Below are 21,680 nucleotides of genomic sequence, written 5' to 3'. Positions count from 1 at the left end.
TGTTAGAATTCAATTTCACTGTACAATATGTAGCCGGAGGCAAGAATATTAAGGCTGATTTTTTGTGCAGACGTCCCATTCAGGAGGACAAACTTAATGAAAGAGAAGAAGAAGACATTGAATAATGTATTATTGCTATCAATGATGAAACTGTAATTTGTGCAGACATGGAGGAATGGTGTAAAGCATTACAAAATGATTCGCTACTTAAACAAGTCATGGATTTTGTTGTAAAAGGTTGAACTAAAGAAAGATCCATCGATCATGATTTACAGCCCTTTTGTAAGATTGCCAACTAATTATCCTTTGAAGACAAACTCTTAGTTAGAGAAGGCAAACTAATTCCTCCCTCTTGTCTCCTGAAAAGAATTCTAGAAACTGCGCACTCAGGTCATCTAGGTAGGACTGCCACCAAACGCAGGATACATAATGACTTTTGGTGGCCCTCTGTTGATCCTGATGTTTAAATTCTTGTTAACAATTGCACAGTGTTTGTAGTGACATACATTTGTCCACCTCTTCTCCTTCTCCCAAACCCACTGTATCTCCCAGCAAGGTATGGCAAAAGATTGCTCTCAATTTTTTAGGACCATTTCATGTTCTCCCCAATCGTATGAGATATTTCATAGTCTTAATTGATCGCTTATCCAGGTGGGTGGAAGTCAGGGGTGTTTCTGAGCCCAACACCAAATCTGTCATCCGCTTTCTTCAAGATGTATTCAGCAGAGAAGGCACTCCTGAAGAATTACTTACTGACAATGGGGTCCAGTTTACCTCACAACTTATGCAAGATTTTTTAACAAAAATGGGTATTAAACACCTTCGCACACCATTATACTTTCCTCAAGCCAATGGCAAGTTGAAATATTCCACAGTGTTCTAGTTGAATGCATTAAAAGTGCAATAAAAGCAAAAGTAGATTTTGAGTCTGCCATTAGGGATGTTGTATGGGCTAATAGAACAACGCCTCACTCAGTTTCAGGTCTTGTCCCTTTAGAACTGAGGAGAGGGAGAAAAGTGGTTTCCACTCCTAATCCGTTTTGGAAATTGAATTGTTTTAACAATGAATGTAATGTGACGAAAGATTCTTTCACAGATAAAATTCGAAGCGATGAAGCCAGTGTTCAAAGGTGTAAAAAATTCACAACGCCTATGCCCAGGAAAGAAGGTAAGTTTGCCACTGGTGGCTGGGTATGTGTTAAGGATCCTTTACTGTTACAAAAAGGAAAATCTAAATTCGGAGATCGTGCATGTATTGTCAATATTAAAGGTAATGCTTTCAAATTAGACAATGGTCAATGGTGGAATATAGGTCGCTTGGCTAAGGCCAACACTTCTGGTGGTCCTGTTGTTTGTAATGATCAAAATTTTTCTGTTGTTAGAAAAAGTTCCAGGATTAGGAAAATTCCCAGTAGATACATTCAATAGGCATTTTATGTTTGTTTCTCTTCTTTTTCGCCATCCCCTTCATTCTCGTTAAAGCGGTAGATATGTAGTGCTTATGCTTCATCTGCTAGTGCCCCTTTAATTTACACTTCTGTTAGAATGTCCACATATTCTATGTATTACCTGCAACATAATGTTTGGGTAGTGGCATGGAATACTCCAGCGGCAGTTGGAGCGACCATCCTGAGCCCTCAATACATTTGTACCTGTTACTCCTTTTTCTACAATAAAGCCTCTGAAAATACTGAAGGTTGCTGGTCTACGCTCTCCTGTGCTCGCTCTACACTACAATCTGCAAGTGAGCCCACTTCATTACTTTATTCTAGACTTGTTTTATATGTACCTATGTACATATAGTGGTTGTGAGTTAGTCACGCAAATGCGATTATCTGGTAAAGCAATAGCAAGCTTGAGTCCCACCGCTGCCACCAATGTGAGAAGGTGGCCTGGCATATGATGTCCACTAGTTATAGTGGGCACCTTGTACCAGTCCAAACAACCCTTATTGATGATAGGTTTAAAGACAACTTTTATTGAAAGATATCCTAGTGGTAGCTATGGAGAGCAGCCTTCAGGCTAAGTCTTGAAGGAGTGTAAAGCAGCTTGGTTTACCAAATGATAACCTCTTGAATGACCAAATGAAAGGAGAACCACACAATGTATATATATAAAATATATGTATTTATTACTAAACACTCTCTACTAACCTCTTTATCAGATAAGAGAACAAGATACACAATATAAACACACTACGTTGTCAGTAAACAACACATTATACAATGGGCCTAAGAGGGAGACCAAACCAACTTGCAAGCAAACACTTTTAAACTTAGAAGGTTCTAAGGCCAGCACCCATGTGAGAACTGGAGTACTTGTGTTACCTCACCCAGGGAAGCGGGTGCATAGGTGCCAAATGGTGTCAGGAATCGTTGCTGTTTTCAATGATGAATTCCCTCAAAGTGCTGCTGCTGTGGAAAGGAAAAGTGTACGTGCGATCCAAGCCTGGATCAAAGATGTGAAGAACCTGAAAGCATAGGGGACAGAGTCTGGGTCACTACAGGGTGACCAGGGGCATGGTAGACCAATGCCCACCAAAGTTGAGTGTTTCAGGTGCGATGAGGTGAAGCTTGAGAAGAATCACTAAATACCAGCCCAACGGGTCACTCGTTGAGTGTAGGCCAGTAATCTTCAGTGGAATCACTGCTCGGGGTCTGGACTACAAGTAGCCCAATGCACAGCCTCGGGATTGCCAAGAAGCATATGTAGCTGCAAATGGTCACGGTGTCCAGGGGTTCGGGTTGCACGTTCCCCACAATGGCTTTGGATCTCAGGTTTGCTGAGAACATGGAACGGCCTTGAGGAAGCTTGGAAACCCACCTCCTGTGTTTGCACAGTCTTTAGAGTCCTTCAGAAGCTGCGTAGTTGCAAACCGGACAGATGCGTCTTTGGTGCCTGCCTTGCAGGGGAGTAACTCCTTTACTACAAGGGAGATTCTTCGGTCATCCAATGAAGTGTAGATAGTTCAAGTTCTGGGATTCTGTAGCAGAGTTTAGTCCAAGTAAATCTAAAGACCTGTAGTCAGGGATTCCTACTTTATGGGAGGCTCAGGATAGAGAGGTGGTTACACCCATATCCTTTGTCCATTTTCGCGGCAGAGCAGGGGCTGGTAGCCCCTGCAACTGGTTTTGAACTGGACTATGCACAGGGACACCAAATGTGCACCCAGTGCAGACATCAAAGCCCTCTTGGAGTGCACCCACCCAGCTCCAATACACTAAAGCCTGTCTGGGAGGCCATTTTGTGATGCCAGGGTTCTGTTAAGCTGGTACCGGGTGTTCCGGTGTAGTCACATTTCTCCCTCTAGGAGGGTGGAATCATACCTCCGCCACCAGAACTTGCGGGGCGGTATGATTCCAAGGTGTTTGACACCAAACATTACATGTTTTCTTGCAGCCATTACAAAGTTAGCATTTACAGCGAGGTTATAATGCACTTAAGAGTATATAGTTTGGCTGCATCACAGAACAACCCGGGATAATAGATTTCGAAGGCTGCAGAGGGGCCCTGCTTATGCATGGGCACCCTCTCACACAAAACCCAGCACCCTGCCTTCAGGATTGATAAGGCTTGCCACAGGGATGACTGATAGGTTTATATGTGAAGTGATATAAAGTAGATATAGGGAACCTATATCTAAATAAGGGGTACATACACCACCTTACACAGGCTGCTGGGCTGCTGTAGCAGGGGTGGCATAAAACAAGCTGCACCCCCTGAGAGGCCTCTGGGGTACCTATGCCCTAGGTATATAGGATTCCATATACTAGGGACTTATAAGGGTACCCTGGAATCCAATCTGTGCTGTACCTAAAGTACATGCAATCATTTTAGAGAGGCAGTAGCTAGGCTGGGGCCCTGGAAAGCATGGTACCAGCCAGACTAAAGTCGAAAAACAGTGAAACATCAGCAAAAAGTGGGGGTACCTATAAGAAGCAGAACCTACTCTCCTACACCGGGTCTCCAGCTAAAAAAAACGTGTCTGTGGGTTAACACGTGTCTAGAGATGCCTCAAAAAGGAAGGGGTTGCTTTGTAGCCCACCTCATTTTCCATTAGGGTGAGCACTATAATGAAGCATGCCACCATATTGGTGGGTATTACGTAAACGTAAAAAATAGTTGTTTATTAAAAACACTACATCGACAGTGACCTATTAGACTGAGCTTATACAAAGGATACCTCAGTTGTGTTGTGTTTATATATTACATTATTTCTAAGTTCAAGTTACATGCTTTCAATAGAGTACTGTCTAACAACCCGCAGTGATGCACAGACATTTATTAGAATTGGACAGATCCAAGATACGTTGTTGTGATACTGCCCACCTTTTCAGGATGCCTTCAGTACTAGCTAGTATCTCTTTAGATGAGTTAAAACTCCATGAAGAGCTAGTAAAAGCAATACCTCAACAAATGGACTGAAAAAGAGGGACCTATTGGCTTTGGCGATGAATGTTTCATGAAGTTACACTGTGACCCGTCTCTCAGTGTAGCTAGACACATTTTACATTCTGCCTTTGGCACAAAGTCCATGTTGATATTCTGTTTACTATAACGATTTATACATTCTAATTCTGGAATGCACATGCATTTTAAGGCGCTCCCTTGCGTGTGTGTGCAGTAGTGGTGAACTTTGGAGTTTTTTGCACATTTTTTAAATACTTTATTATTTTGTGCTTACCATAATTTGATCAATTCTCCAGATTTGATTTTGTCAAATTGATGCATAAATGTACCTTATTAGGCCCAGCGTAGGCATGTGCATCTTTTTAGCAGTTTCAAGATTTCAGGATTCTGTAATATGGGACGCATGCCAACAAGTTGTCCAGGTTTGGGGTACACGTATGTCTGCTGTAACTTAGAGCGCACAATTGAAGGGTTCTCACCCTAAATCTTCCACCACACTCTTGGCATTTGGCTCTGAGTTGGCAAAGTAAATATTAATTAGATGGCTTCAAATTCTCTTACGATACCTCAACTGAGCTTCCTTTGCTGAATGTTTACAGCCTGACACAGGTTATGTAATGTCTCTGTTGAGAAATGTACTGGCAGTGGTCCTGGTACATACCTGAAGCCTCCTTCCAAATAAAGCAGACTGTGTCTGCCTATAAACCTGAGCTGTTCACTCGCTGGAACTCAGATGCAGGTCTGGATGCCAAGATGAAGAGAGTCATTGGGAACTGTCTTGCCCTGGCCCTTCTCTGCCTTTGCATAGGGCTGCACTGGGCAGCTGACAGCCAGTCAATGTGTAATGGTCCACAGAATGCAGGTAAGTGTTTATGATTTAAGACTACCATTGGTTTCTACCCAGCACCTCTCCCTCAGCCAGCACATCATCTCTTTCCCTATGTCCGGGTTCGTGTGACTTACCTAGAAAGCAATTTATGCTCCTGCATTTCTGTGTCTCTGTGCTGGCATCAATTTGCCTTCATTCTCTTTGCACTCTTTCTTTTCACAGTCCTCTAAAGCAGCTGTTTGTCTATTTCATTGTCAAGTATATTTATTTATTTCAAGTAAAGCGTGTGGAAAGCAGTAAGTAAATTAAAACCAATGAGTAAACAACACCAGCCAGCCTTCTAGCTGGTTCTGATTTCCTGGAGTTCACCTTTTATGTCTAATTTACAATCTAGCATTAGGTGCGGAATTAATGATAAGCATGTAAGATGACATCAAGTAATATTAGTATTTTGACCAGCAGCTATCATTGGGTGGGTGAATGAAGTGGGTTAAGTACTAACCATAACCTTGTGTAGAGCTTTCCCAGAGAGTCTTACAAGCATCCTAACAGCATCCTAACAGTAGATGTACGATCTACAGATGAATAAGGGAGGAAGTAAGCTGTAACAAAAGATGTAGGATCTACAGATGATTATGAGAGTAAGTAAGCTGTAACAGACGATGTAAGAAGTAGATGATTTACAGGGGGAAGTAAGCTCTAACAGAAGATGTAAGAGCTACAGATGATATACAGGAGGAGGTAAGCTGCAACAAAAGATGTAGGATCTACAGATGATTATGGGAGGAAGTAAGCTTTAAAAGAAGATGTAATATCTGCAGATGATTACTCAGAGAGATGAGCTCTAACAGAGGGCATAGAAGGATAGGAGAATTTATACCTGAGTGCATGAGATCTACAGACGGGTAGCAGGGTGGGACGAGACCTAGCAGAGGATAGAAATTCTACAGGGGATTGCAGAACGAGTGGACAGCTCTACCGTACGTTAGGTGATAGAACCTAACTCTAGCAGAGGGAAAGAGCGCTAAAGGGGAGTAGGAGAACACGTGTAAGCTCAAGCAGACAGTGCGAGCTAGAGATATGGCTGTCAGCGGGAGGTGCATGCTTGCAAGGATCTAAATGAGGCTTCCAGAAACTTTGAGGTCTAGGGGGACTGTAAGATAAGTGGCAGAAGGGAACTCTGACACAAGCTGCAATTAATTCTTCGATTGAATGTCCTCTCATTAACTGAAGGACGAAGTCCAGAAATAGTTTCAAAGGTGGAGGCTAACTTATCGTTGTTCCACACAAGTGCTTCACATAGTACTCCCAATGTGCAACTGTGATGGGCTACGTAGCAAGTATTATTCTCATAATTATCTCAGCACAGTAGTAGGTCAATAAACACTGTCACAAACGACATGCTAGCTGACCCTCATTTCTCTTTATATATTACTAAAGGATGTTTTGTTTCTTTGTAATGGTTTATTTGTCTATGAAGAGAGTGACAAATTAAAAATATACAGCCCTATTCCTAAAGCTACGGGGCAAATGCGCAGTCTCCCCCTGCGAAAAGGGCACCTGAATTTCATGACCTATCCCTCAAATCTTGTCATCACACTCTGAAGAGTCTATTGGAAGGAAAAGATTCTCTGCATTGTATTGTACTGTAAACTAATTTAAATAGTGCTTACTATCCCTGATGAGGCGTTGAAGCACACCGCTCCCGGACCCAATGTAAAGGGGTTATACAGTGGATATTGGCTATAATGTAATATTCAAATTAGTCTTGTGCTCTCAAGGAAAGCATTCCATCTGTTTACTCCAGTTTCTTTGTGGTAGATTAAATTAATAGGATTTATGTGTGATCATTATCTAGGGGTATGAGAGGTAAAAACACAGTTGGAGGGATAAGTAGACATGCTAGGAGTGCTTAACCACTGTTGGACTGCAAGGGACGGTTTCTGAGAGGAGAGGTTGTGATCTATGAAATGAGGCGTGGGCAATTTACAGGAGTACAAAGATACAAAATAAGGACGGGCCAATGGACTCAGGGTCGGCTGTACTCAGAGTTGGCTGTACTTAGATGATGAAGGGTAAGGACAGGGAAATGCATAGATAGAAAGTAGAAGGTAAAGAAACGATACGAATATATGAGACGTTTTGAGACAACCTGCAATCTCAGGGGCTAGAAGTGTGGAGAAAAAACATTATTTGAATACACAATGGATCACTGTGAATTAATGGTAATCCCTGAAGCAATAGTAGCACTGAAGACATGTCCCATCCTAGGAGCTGTGGTACCACTGCGGTAGCAGTAATTTTGGCTACCGCCTGCAGAATGGATACCAATGCAGATAGTTCAGTTTCTTGGAGTAACATTAGCTAAATAGCAAGTCATCCTACAGCAAAGTTACTCCTGTAGTAATAGTACCACTACAGTTATTTGACTTCCTTTGAGCCCTTGACCCTCAGCAATTACATTGCCAACGCCTTCAGCATAGAATGGCATTACAAATGCACAACTTATTCAAAAAGGTGTTCTTGCATTCATGGACTCCAAGTTCTGCGTTTATAATTGTAGAAACAGAACAAAAACAACAACAAAAAGTCTGCGAGGCAGGCAAAGGAGGAGGTGGTGTGGAGATGCACTGAGGCCCATAAGGCACATGAGTTGAATCCTTTACACATTCATGTAAAAACCAGGGCAACGTTTTAACATTTCATGCACCAAAGCCTACCTTCAGAGAGATGAAAAATAAACACAATATGCTTTTATTAAATCATTTATTTTCGGATTGGGGAGCCTGAGGCCCCTCCCTCTACAAATGCTGCTGTGTTGGAAGAATGCAACAGCTCAGTTGATGAGCACTTAGAATTGCTAGCATCTCCATTCCTGGCTCAGACCATCACCTGGTTATGTGGTGATATAAGAGCTATGGGCACCCAAGTCACAGGTAACTCCTATTCACATTTGAAATTAAAAGGTGGGCCTTGGTGTTCGACGGTCTCCTCCATCCTTTATCCCTGAAAGGGGGTGGGGGGTTCTATGAAGACCCCCACCGGCCTCCAAATATCAAACTTTCTATTGAAGCTGAGACCTATCTACCTATGCCCCCCCTTCAGCAGTGGTATAATGCTAATACTGCTGGGCTCACCCAGCAAACTGTGGCTAGAAAGCTGCAGATATTTAAAGGCCTGCATGATTGAGGGGGCCCCCCCTGCATCTCTGGGGCTGGCTGGGTCTGTTTTTTGCCCCTGACCTGCAGAACCCTGGCTGTGTGCGTGGGTGTCTGGGAAGTAATACTGGGGTGCACATGGGCAGACTCCCATGCCACACACCTCTGTCATCATTCTCAACAGGTAGGGTTTGGAGGGGGAGTTAAGGTACTAATACATACAATACATTCTGTGGAGGGGCATAGTAGAAGGTACTGAATACAATAATTAAATATTGTAGAATGTGAGGACTCACCAAATCTTTTCCCAACCATTGATGGAAAAACACAGCTACAAAATACTTTTTAAAGCATTACATAAAGTCTGGAATCCTAAACCTACAAGAAAACTTTTGTGCGTTGTTTTTAAAGTTTCCAAAGTTATTTGTATAGCGAGCCGAGATCACATTTAACAGGAAGGATACAATCTGCAAGTTGTACTCGAATCCCAATTACAAGATTGCAATCCCCAGAGCAGTGGCCATCTCCTTTCCTCCCCTTGTAACATAATTGTTTATCCATCAGAAATCTTCTAAATTACTCACCAACATGACCCACTCTTCTCAGTACAGCATCATTCTGCATGCCCATCTTCTTAGGGCTGCTAATACATATGCTAAATATACATTTAACTCTGCCTGTGTGTCCTCACACCTGCAAGCCTATATGGAGTGTTGGGTGAGTTTCCTTCTCTCTTTCTAGTGCACAGCCCTGCACTTAGCTGCCCACCATCACCACCTTGAAAGGCTCCAAACCTGGTAGCACCTTCTTGCCTGAGGGGTGGGTGAGTGGGTGTGGATGCATGTCCCTTCCGTACCCATAAATGGTTTCCCACCTGCACCACTGCAGCTTGCAGAAGATCAGAAAGTAAACCACAAACATGAAGCAGAGTGTGCCTAGGGAGCATGCAACCAATCCCTATGGTCCCCGTGTTGCATGTTTCTGGATATTGTTTTAACCTCAGATCGCGCATATAGATCATGCATGCTAGCAGAAGGCCCACTATGCGACCAAGCAGTGAGATCTTTGTACCTAGAGGGGCACACTCGGTGCACCCCACTCTTGCTGAAGAGACTACTGTCAACTAATCAGGCTGTCTGGGACTGACTACAGCAGCAGCAGCTCATTCTACCTGCAATACCTGATATTTTTGTTCCTGCCTACAGGCATCTCGTTCCAGTCTCCTGTCCTTTACTCCATCTATATGGGATATGGAAGTTGCATATATGTTTATAATATGTATGTGTAGCAGCAGTAGGAGAGTGGAGCGTTATGTGTGACTGGGGCAATCCACAAATCCATTTAATATCTAAGGTTCATAATGGTACATAAGACTGAAGGTTGGAAGGACCTTCCCAGACAGCAATGTGAATTGCAGGGCTCATGGAAGATAGAAGACAGTCAGCCCTCGTCCTGCTCCATCTCCAAAGTGTTACTGCTGACTGCCAATTCCCATTTGCCAGGTTCTGAAGTGGAACTTGAAAGTTCTGTTCACTTCTTGATGGAGTTGTCTTGAATTACCTTGGAAAAGGAGACCACCGAATTTTGAGAAAAGTTACAGGGGATGCATTTGCACAGAGGAAAGGTGGCCTACAAAAGGAGAGTTGCAAGGTGCTGGGCAGGAGGAACTAGATTTGGCCTGCTGTTTTTCAAAGCAGGACGTATATAGGCAAGCCTTGTGGTAAGACGTTGCATTCCTGCTCCTCCTGCAGCACACTTGGAGCTATATATCTTGCTCCTTAAAACTGCAAATGCGTGACATCCCTCCCTCATTGAAAGATGACAAAGATGCTGAAAAATACCACAAAGGGCCAATAAAAAACTTGGGAAGTTTTGATAGGGTGGTGCTGAAGCACACTGCTGCTGTGGTCAGTGGCTTCTTCTCAACCTGTGTCCTGGAACCCACATGGGGGAGGGTAGGACCTTCATTTGCTTGGGTAGTGGGCTTGCATTCTGAGCTGAGAAAGACGCAGCATATAAGACTTTCCTCCCTAAGACCGGTGCAACCCCTGCCTACAATCTCACACCACCCCACCTCTCCAGGCTTGAGGGTTTGTCATTATACTATAAACACACCAAGGGTGATGGGAGGAATACCTGCAAATAGTTTACACCACCGGCAACTGCTCAGGTTAGCATTTTGGTCTATTGTTATAATCCCACTGTTCCAATCCACACTTATTAGTTCTGTCTTATGCAAATCAGTCCATCCCTTTAAGTCACGTGGTACTCCCTCCATGTAGGCATACTGTTGTACATAGTCCTGAATGGACGAGGTTATGCTTAAACATGTCCCACAAAATCTAAACTATATTGAGTGGGTAACCAAGATAGTAGTCCACTTTCTGGATCCAATGGTTTCATTCTTTTCAATGTGCCGAATGGAACATGAGTGACTCGAGACAGAGAAGAAATTATAATATCAGACACTTTGAATGCACTACAAAGGTTCATGAGCTACATACAATCATTACTCGAAAAATCAACAACATGGATAGGCTAGGCCATATTGCAGTTATGCTAGTGCAGATATTGGACGCTCTGACAACTTCAGCAACTACAAACAAGATTCCAATGCTGACTGATAGGCCCAGTGCCAGCTGACATTTCTACAGGATACACCAGAGCCTCAATTGCAACACAAACTAGAGCTGCTCTTTTGTTTCATTCTGCTTGTTACACACACAGGCTACCACTTGCTAAGGAACCAAGGCCAACAATATGATGAGGCCTTAATCAAGATAAATACTGGCTATGATGACCACCCTGAGGAGGGAAACATCCTTTACCCCGCAATCTCAACAACGGCCAGCCTTTACAACACAGTTACTACCCCAACTGCAATTCTACTACATGTAACTTTAACCCTCAAGTTGTTACAAAGATTTGCTGTAGGGGGAGCGTTGCTGGACTGGTACTGGAGTTTTAAGTTAAACACCTTCCCTAATGTAAAGTTGGGATACTAGATAGTCTAAAGAGCCAAATGCATTGCTCATTCGTCTCAAATTTGCATATGTGTCCTGGGGGGTAGGGATCCAATATTCCACGTTATGCTCTTTTCCAAAAAAAGCGTCTCGTCCAATGTGGAACTGGCTTCTTCCTCTTTTCAAAAATAGAGGAACAAAATGCTGTCAAGATGCCCTAATGTGTGGTATAGGACAGGGGATAATATTGTTTGCTCTATGGGATTCTACGCAGGTGAGGTATCATTTTTATCAGGAGGCCTCCAGAACTTTCCCACGAAGAAATTTGAGAAAAAAGTGATTTTTTCAGCTAAATTTGAGGTTTGCAGGGGATTCTGGGTAGGAAAACGTTAGGGGACCCATGCAAGCCATACCTTGTTGGACTTCCCCGGGTGTCTAGTTTTCAGAAATGTGTGGGTTTGGCAGGTTTCCCTAGATGGCCACCGAGCACTGGCCCAAAAACTCATGGTACCCCCGTGCAAAACAAGGTTGTTTTGTGTTAGGTAATTTTGATGTTGCCTCAATATGTTTTGGGCCCTTGCCTGTCACGGGGCACTAGGCCTTCCCACGCTAGGGAGGTACAATTTTTCTCTGAAGACTTTGGGGATCGCGGGGTGGGTGGAATTTTGTGGACCCACGGGAGGGAGTGGGGGCACGGGCATGTCCCCACCCTAATTCAAATTTGCCCAAAAAAAATCCCTGGTGACTAGTTTGCTTTTTGCCCCCCCCCGGGGGTGCAGAAACCCTACTAGACGCCAGGGATTTTTTTGGGCAAATTTGAATTGGGGTAGGGGCTTCTCAAAACAGGTATGCCAATGCCCCAACCCTAATTAAAATTTGCCCCAAAAAAATCCCTGGCGTCTAGTGTGCTTTTTGCCCCCCTATCAGTCCTGAGGAAGACCCCTATGTAAGGATCGAGGTCAACATACACGTGTTTGGGGTCGAAACATCGACATTGCCTTTTTATGTGCCAGTGTGGTCAACAGTGCTTTTTCACTGTGTCAAATCAACAGCACAATAGCCTTAGAATAATTTATGGTCAATTGTCAGGCTGGACAGGTTTCCTTTTGTAAATAATAATGTGGATGTATTTAATGTCACTACCCTTCCTTTCCTATTGAACCTTCACTTGCGCACAATTTACTTCCTTTCTCCTTTTTCCCTTTTGGGTCACTTTTTTCTGTAAATAATTTCCATATGTTTGCTGGATTCTGACCATTTCTCTGGGTATTCAATATGAATAAATAATATTGAGCAGAAACATTTAGTGTAAAGTAATTTAACACATGTTGTTGCATAAATATTTGTTCTTTACAAGGGTGTCCTACTGGGACAATTTTTATTCAGTGTCGTCTGTATCCCAAGCATCACCGTAGAGTGATCCAGCAGGCTCCCAGGTAGGATCTCTGTGGTCCTCACTCTATGAGTAGTTCTGGAAGATATAAATAGTTTATTGCTGTATTTGAGTGTTAACAGGTATGAATGAGATAAAAGATTTACCCTGACAGAGTAAAATTTACCAAATAATAAAGTGATGCTAACCACACATTGTTGCCCATTACACCACATCATTTACCTTTTATTTCTGCATAATTTAGTCAACCCTACCACATAATTTGTTCATTTCCTGCTACATAGTTCCAGTGGCCCTGCTTAAAGTTACATGGTGACAACACTGAGATCTGGAATAATTGAGATACTTATACAAAATGTTTGCATTATGTACAGTCTGATTACTTCTTTCTTAAACTTTATTTTGAAGGAACTTATTTTATCTCAAACACTGAACCATTTTGCAGCAGCCTAGCTTAGACTGTGCTCAGTACTATTTTAAAATGACTTACATATTGACAGTGCTTTCTGTCACAGTCTGGGATCTCCTAGCACTATAAATACAAAGGTCACTTTTCCCCAATGCGCCAACTAGGGTTTAAATAGTTTATTGATCGGCCAATAGTATGATCATAGCCAGCATAAAATCTCAAATACACACATCATCACATAATACATTTAAGAATGTTTCTTAAAAATAATGATTTACAACATTGCTTAAATCAACTGTCAGACATAAAAGTTACACAGATTTACTTAAATCAACTGTCAGTCAGACATAAAAGTTATAATTTTACACTTCTAAAATAAAAGATACAAGTATAAGACACATGTATTAAAATCAGTCTCATCCCAGCACGTATTGTGACAAATCTTTCGATTTCTGCCACCAAGCATATAACAGGTATCTTGTTATTGCAAGGATAAGTCACTTTGTTGTCTGACCAGAATATGCGGGAGAGGGGTTGGCCTAACGGCTAAGGCGCTCGACCTCGGACCTCGGTTCGAGTCTCGGTAACGACGCCAAAAACCCCCTGTGATTCTGGGCAAATCACTTAATCTCGCCGTGCCTAAAAAAAAAAAAATGAAAGTGTGTCCTCATGTAACGTAACTGGTGCTATGTAAAGCGCTCTGATAACTGATTCGGTTCGGTTCTAGTTCGCGCTATATAAAACTCTGCCAAAAAAAAAAAAAATGCGTAGTGCTTCGGAGGGGCTTGAGAAAGAAAGCAGTCGGTAGGCTGTAATAATCCACGTTTTCCTTATGCTTCCATACACAGGGCACACAAAAATAAAGTACTCTATGGTCTCTTGTGCAGCCTGACAGTATGGGCACAAGGAAGAGATTAATACATTTGCTTAGCTATTTGTCCATGCTTTTAATGGAAGAGTCCCTAGCCTGATTTGAAAATAATGTGCTTGTGCCTGGGGTGGTTCAATTTCATCCATATACATGTCAAAGTTAAAACTACTTTTAACATTTAAAAATTGCTGGATTAAAGCGCCACATGCTACAGTATCATTACAAGTGGAATTGATAAAATCCCAGTATCTCTTCTTTAGCAAATGATTCATTTTGTTGTAATAGAGCTAGGAGCCTACCACATCTTACCCACGCCCAACCTATACAGCCACTTCCTAACCCTATAAAACCAGGGCAATTCGCCTTTCTGACTTTGGAGAGTTAGTAATCTCTGTATTAATAATCCAAATTCTCACCCAAAACATCAATACTTTGAGAACTGCGGAATGTGAAATGGATTTGATCCCTAAATCGAGGTCTAGTGGTAATATTGCTGTATTAATTGGGACACTGAGGATTGCCCTTAAAAATAATTTTCTGCTACCCTAACGGTTTTGTATTATCGAGGCCCCAACGTTTGGCTCCATATATGGCTGCCCGTAGGTCCTTGGTTCTATGTTTTTCAAGTGTAGGGGAAATTGGGCGAAAGGTTGAGCACCTTAACCTCCTTGATATTGCACTGCCCACGTGGTGTAATACCAACACAATCTTCTTTATTTGGGGAGCTAATGCTAGGTTGTCACTAATTCTGACTCCCAGGTAGTCAAATACCTTAACCTGCTCTAGATGTTGGGTACCCAGCATCAGTTTCCCTTTGGTGGATTTGTAGGGGTAAAGAACCATATATTTTGTTTTAGAGCAATTCATCTCAAGGCCCTGATCTTTACAAGCTTCAGCAAAATTATTTAAAATATTCTGGATACCCATCGGGGTCTTAGAGATGAGCAATGTGTCATCTGCGAATAGAAAGGAGGGCAAAGGGCTGCCTGCTAATCTGAGAGGATCACCCCCACAGTCATATATCTCTTTTATTAACTCATTAATGTACAATGTAAAAAGGGTTGGGGCGAGCACATACCCCTGGCGTACACCTTTAGTAGTGGCTATACTATTGGAAAGACTGCCATCTGACTTCCACCTGACTTTGGCATAATTATCGTGATATAGGTGAACCAATAACTGAAGTAAGTCACTTGGAAGTTCTAGTTTTTTAAGTGTGGCCCACAACTTGTTTCAGTCAATGGAGTCAAAGGCCGTTTTAAGGTCAAAGAATACAACTTATAGGTGACCCTTCCAAGTCTTCACTTCCTTCCAAATTAGAAGCACAAATCTAAACACTTGATCTACGGTGTTTGTAGATGATTTAAAGCCTGCCTGCAAGTGGGAAAATTTTTTATTCTCCTCCAACCAATTTTATAGACGTAGCAGAATTACTTTAGAAAAAACTTTTTGTGAAAAGTCTATAAGACTTATCAGTCTGTAAGTAGAAGGATCCCCTTTCGCTCCTCTTTTAAGAATGGGAATTATTTCAGCTCATTTCCAGGTTGGGGGATATTCCCACCACGTAGGATAGCATTCAAAACCTTTTGGAACAATGGGTCCCAAATATTAGGCTCAGCTTTATACAAATTTCCAGGGAATTTATCTAAGCCAGGAGCTTTCCCTACCTGGAGTTGGTTAATTGCTACTGTGATTTCCTTTACGCAGAAGCCTTCTACATCTTCCTGTCTTGACACTAAGGTGTCTTCTCCTGCGACTATTGCAGTTTAGGGACCGATCCAGTATAAAGCTTTTTAAAATATTCCTCCCAAACCAGTGGTTGTATATAATAATCGACTTCACTTACCTGCTCTGTAGAACCCCTAGAAAGCAGGTGCCAAATCAATTGACTATCCCTCTGTCTGCGGGCCTCGGCGAATATACGCCAGTTATCGGCCTCCTTTTTTTTGTTGTTGCCTCATTCTTGGTCCTCTTGTACATCATTCTTCTATTCTTAATGTCATCTTGTACTCCCTGCTTGACTGCCACCGTTAGATTACCCTTTGCTAATCTACATTCCCCATTATACCATAGGGCAGTATTTCATTTAAGAGTATTAAAACTAGATGATTTACTAAAATATTGTGTAAAGCTATTGGACAATTTCTGATAGCTGGCTAAGATAAGATCATCTTCATTTTGGTCTAGCTCACTAAAGACCGTAAGAGTCTGAGACACTTCTTCGTACATTTTTGGGAGCGTTTTCCCATCTACTATTACCCTGGGCCATTTCATTCTTCTGTCATTATTCGTAGTTATAATCAGAGCTGTACTTTGAGGGGTTTGATTATCAAAAATTGGGAGGCCAATTAACTCCAAAAGGAGGGTATTATGATCACTGTCATCAAGGTTTTGGACGGTCATATCCTTGACGTATGGCCACAAATCAAGGTCCACCATGATGTAGTGTATCCTACTTTTAATACTCCCCCTCTGAAAAGTAAACTTGGCTGCCTCATCAGATGGTGTCCATCCATTACAGGCTTGCACCCCGTGCGCTAAAGTAAGAGGCAATACTCGCTGCCCAACTTTAGTAAGTCTTTTAATGGCAGAAGTATGTAACTTATTAACACCCCTAGCTTGCTCTTCTTCCTGAACTAACTCATGCACATAATCTACTGGCTCATAGGTTGTGTTGAAATTGCCAGCCAGAATAAGATAGGGCCCTTCGCTACAATTCTCTAGACAGTTAACTAGCGTTGTTATAGTTTCAGAGTGCTTGTGGTGGCTGCTGAACCTGTTATAAATGTTAAACAACCTAATTTGGACATTCCTTTTTGGCCATATCAGATCAATGCCAAGTATCTCCTGAGAGTCTACCCCAATTATCTCAATTTCACCTTCCAATGGTATCCTGACCATATTAACAGCCTTCCGGCCAGACGACCCGCTGTTTATGGCCTAGCCTCGATGCTAGATGCGCTGAACCCCACCCTGTGCACCCGTTTTGTCGCCCAGGTTTCCTGAAACTGGCATATATGATACTATCAACCACCCATTCAGGGTGTCTTAGCTTAGATTTAATTTCTGCAATATTCCAGGAAAAAATATGTAGTAATTGTTCGGCACCCATGCTTCCATGTTGCCTACAACTAAGTGTAGAATTTGCATGTATTGGTTTCTGTAACGTTTCATGGGGGATTAATTGGGTGGGAGGGATGTTAACCATCTCATTACATAAGATATTATCAGTGGTAGTTATTTCCTTTACTTGGATTGTTGCGACTGCATCATGTTCCAACACTCCACTCCCTTGATTTAGTAAGTCAGGGCTATTCAAGTCAGTAAGGGCTTCTTATCTGTTGCTGACTTCCAGGGGGGAAATGGACTTTCATACTTGGTGGATTCTGGGTAAGATGGGCATTCAATGGGGGATATTACGCAGCCGGCTTAAGATGTCTATAAAAGAAGCTGAGTGGCACTAGCTCGACCCCTTATCCTGGGCCACATCCAGGTAATTTCCTCTTACTTCGGAACAGCCGCCCTGCGAGATCTGGGGATCTGCAATTGATCACTATGCCGTCTCCCTTTGTAGTCTTTCGTAATGGACCAACCCAATTTACTCTACAAACAAAATATCATGAAAACTAGAGCTAGAAAATTCAGTATTCAATTTTAGCCAATGGCAGACCTTATTCTTTAGTTGAGTGGTAGTCTCCTTTTGGTCGCCCATAAGTGACGGAACATAGGTTAAGATCACAACATATGGGCAATATTCTAGGGGAAGATGGAGAGTCACATCTTTGCAACTTTCTCCACCTGAGGAAACGTCGTACAATCTAAGTTAGACTGTCTAGATGGTGCTGCTTCATTCCTATTCAATGGCAGGCCGTTGGTGTAAGAACCCGAATGGTTAGCAGGCTTATACGGCCTGGTATTTTCCCTGCGAGGGTCTTCCCGTATGTCGTGCTCATTTGTTTGAGCATTAGTCACAACTGTGAGTTGTACTAGAATAGAGTGGAGATTTTCCAACGTAGTGCTGGTTTTCCTACGATTATCGACCGCCAGTTGTTGTACAAACCCAGGACATAGGGAGCCATGATCTTCTGTCCCTACAGTTAATATTTCTTTATCTAAAGCTTTCGCAGGTCGTGTTAGGAAGCAGTCAAGGGTTGAGTTCTGTAGAGACCTGGGTGTGCTCCCCCTTTCCCCCATCCATCTTACTTTTGCCCTAGTTCAGGTTAACTCAATTCACGCTAAGTAGGGCAGAAATAGATGCAAAAGTTCCAATGTGCTTGCTTGATGCGAGTTAATTTCCACAATGTCTTGCTAGTTCACACAATCCAATTTTGGATGATGATGGGCAAGAAATTTTGGTGCCAAGAGAGTAGGGCCAGCCTAGCCTTATCTGGGCTTTTTACATGCGTAACCTGGGGAGCCCCAGACTGCCTTTAAGCCCCTCCTGGTGCGATATTTTGCTGCAGCACCTCCCCGGCGCGAAGAGTTCTGGGGGATGGAGTCCCCTGCCAGGAGCAACAGCGGTAAGATGCAGCAACCATAGTGGGCGTGCCGCACTGTGGGAACCCCTGCTCGCTTTTAAGCTCCTCCTGGCGCAATATTTTGCGGCAGCGCCTCCCCGGCGCGAAGAGTTCTGGGGGATGGAGTCCCCTGTCAGGAGAAACAGCGGTAAGATGCAGCAGCCAGAGTGGGCAGAGTCTTTTTTACTAAACTAATCAATATGTCTACTAGAGGGAAGCTCACCCCAGCCGTTGCAGAGACGTGGCGCTTGTGTCCAGGCCAATCGTCTTGCCACAATGCAGCTAATCGAAATTCAACACACATGCAGTGAATTCGTTCAAAGGCAAATATTGGTGGCTAATTTGTGCAGACCATCACCCCTGAACTCCCATTGGATCCTCACATTGGCTCTTTAAGAGCAGAGCATTGGGGTCCTTATGAAGTGTGGAGGATTGGGTACTCAAAATTACCAGAAAGCAAAAGACCCCAAATACATTTGCCTGCTCAAAACGACTGCCAAGTTCCAAGTATTCTCCTGCTGTAACCTGTGTATCTGTGCAGCTAACTAGTCTTATCCAACTGCCCTTTACCCCAAGAGATGTGGAGGTCGGAGATCTTCTCCACCGAACACCAGCCCGCTGAATCGGGCAGGCTGCTCACCTTTTTAAAAAATATGTTTACATTCTTTTCCCCTCAGCCACTCAATGGCGCTTCATCGGCCTTCGTCTCTGCCGAGCGAGTTGGCCCTAGGGTTTAATTATGTGTCACTCAGGATTCACACACTCAGACATCTGTAGTGATGGTATTTGCCAAGTGTGGTTTCATAACCTAAAAGAGTACATTTGCCAAAAAATCAATTAGGCTGTTTGTGCTTTATTTGATAAAACGTTATCTGACGAAATGCGTGTAAATCAATACAGCCTGGAAAAGTGGCAAATAAACAAGGCCACATTTCCAGGCCATCTTCATTTTCATGTGCATGCAGAGTCATATGCACCTCCCTGGCAAACCATCCACGGACCCCCAGTGGTGTGCACCCACAATTTGAAGACCTCTGCTCTACCAGAATTGAGCCAGGTGATAGCTACTTTAGAAAAGTGTTGGAAATATACAGAGAATTTAAGTTCAATTTACAGTTGTAAACTATACCTGTAATGGGCCCTTCATGATTACAACAGTTAGACATGTAAAAAAGAAACTCTCTAAATTAAGAGTTATGGTTGACAGATGTATAATAATTGCTATAGCATATAAATAATGAAACAAATGTGAAAAGTTTATATCCTTATGATTCAGTCCATTGATAGGGTCTTAGGGCATGCAATTCCCCAGCACACGCTTGATGTCTTGCACATAATAAATTATACATCCATGTTGACAGAGATGTCAATTTCTTTATTCGTCTTCTTTTGCACAAACACCAGTCTCAGCCAACACGTGTTTTGCTGTTATCCAGGTATCAAATCACACGACTTCTTCAGGGCTGAGAAATCACATGTAACAGAAGGAAATTTTATAACGATTGCATCACCAGCTCGTCTCAAATCATTTCGGTGACTGTAATGCAATCTTCTAAACCACACTCTATATAAAGAGTTTAGTTGTGTATGATCCGTGGAAACCCATATTCAAAATTGATCTCAGTACACCTGATTGTCATTACATGTCATTACAATAGTTGTGTTTTACAAATAAACATCTCTATACACAGCTAGTGAAATCTCCATACACATGTTGTCACAATCCTTTGTGTCAAATAGAATCTTGCTGACCTTTAAAATGAGATTTGAAGACTCAAAACAATGTCGTCGATTTCCCAAATTCCACCTCCTCTCCTGCCTCGCACATCGCTCCAAGACACAATCTCTCACTAGTATATTACTACTCCTTCTGACCCAGTTTCCCACTGTTGGACCCCATCAATTTCCATCGCCTCAGATTCATGATCAGACCCTCTGCATCCATCCTAAATGCCGCCACCAAACTCGCCAAAGCCCAGGGACTCTCTGCGCGGAGTCACAGCATCATGGCAACTTTTCTTGCATCAGATACAACATTCCCATCATTTAAACGCTTAGTTGACCTCTACCCATCATCAAACCAGATAGCTCTTGCATTTCAGCAGTGGTCTACCAATTCCCAAGGCACAACCTCACTTTTCTAAATTATTTCTTGAATTAACTTTCTGACCCAGAGGCCAAAGCCATACAAATTGTGAACATGTGAGACTTCAATCTGTGTGTCGATTGCAACCTGCTAAAGTCTTCTTTATGTTTTGAAAGACAAAGGTCCTTAGCTTATCAGAATCAAGTTTAAAAATAAAATATAGGCCATAGTAGGAAACTATATTTGTCCTCTGTCCAGCCGGACAGGGTGTTTATTTGAACAATTTTTTAGAACAGTTAATTAGATCGTTTCCGGCACAGTCCCGTACCACATTCAAGAGAAGACAAAACAACAAATAAGGGAAAATATTTCACAGGCAAAGAGAGAGCAAAGCTGGCCACTTTAGAATTGATTTTAAATTGACGTGTTTGCCAGGAAACACAACACACAACTTAAATATAACACAATGGTTAGGCTGTGAGTGTGCTAAAGAAAGTCGACGTTTCGATCCCTTAAAGCTCTAGTTACATGGGATCATCATCAGGACAGAAAATTGAAACCATTTGCCTGCCTGTGGTTTATCAAGCACCCGCCCCAGTATTGGGCTCCTAGGATCTTGCGCATAGGGATAGCCTTAATCAATCGTTGGGAGTCTTGTTGCAAAATGGGGCAATTTTCTGATTGGAGTGTGACGCTGTCCACACAATTGCCAATGGATTGTGACATCCATTTCGTCGCCGAGTTTTTCTGGTATAAGACTTGGTCCAGAGTGGGGTTGGCTGCCCGGTTCGGGGTCGGGGTCAGTGCTGTATCTGTAGGAGTGCAGTGACTCGATTACAGATGGGGTTCTTTGGGCGGGGGAACGATGTCCTCTCCGTGTCTGCAGAGGTTGCGGACTGCAGTTCAATTTTCTGTCCTGATGATGATCCCATGTAACTAGAGCTTTAAGGGATCGAAACGTCGACTTTCTGTAGCACACTCACAGCCTAACCATTGTGTTATATTTAGGTTGTGTGTTGTGTTTCCTGGCAAACACGTCAATTT

General features: G+C 42.7%; 1 long non-coding RNA gene across 1 annotated transcript in view; it reads left to right on the top strand.

Annotated features, from left to right (window-relative positions):
• The first annotated feature begins 5,140 nt into the window (after nt 1-5,140).
• LOC144762030 (uncharacterized) overlaps nt 5,141-21,680 on the top strand; it is a 29,617-nt gene continuing 13,077 nt past the window's right edge. The window contains exon 1 of the long non-coding RNA XR_013596010.1: nt 5,141-5,272. This is a non-coding gene — a long non-coding RNA (uncharacterized LOC144762030). The remainder of the gene's footprint in view (nt 5,273-21,680) is intronic.

Source organism: Lissotriton helveticus, chromosome 6 (assembly GCF_964261635.1).
Source record: "Lissotriton helveticus chromosome 6, aLisHel1.1, whole genome shotgun sequence".
NCBI classification, from domain to species: domain Eukaryota; kingdom Metazoa; phylum Chordata; class Amphibia; order Caudata; family Salamandridae; genus Lissotriton; species Lissotriton helveticus.
The sequence above is the reverse complement of the archived record's forward strand: the minus strand, read 5'-3'. Positions and strand labels throughout refer to the sequence as shown.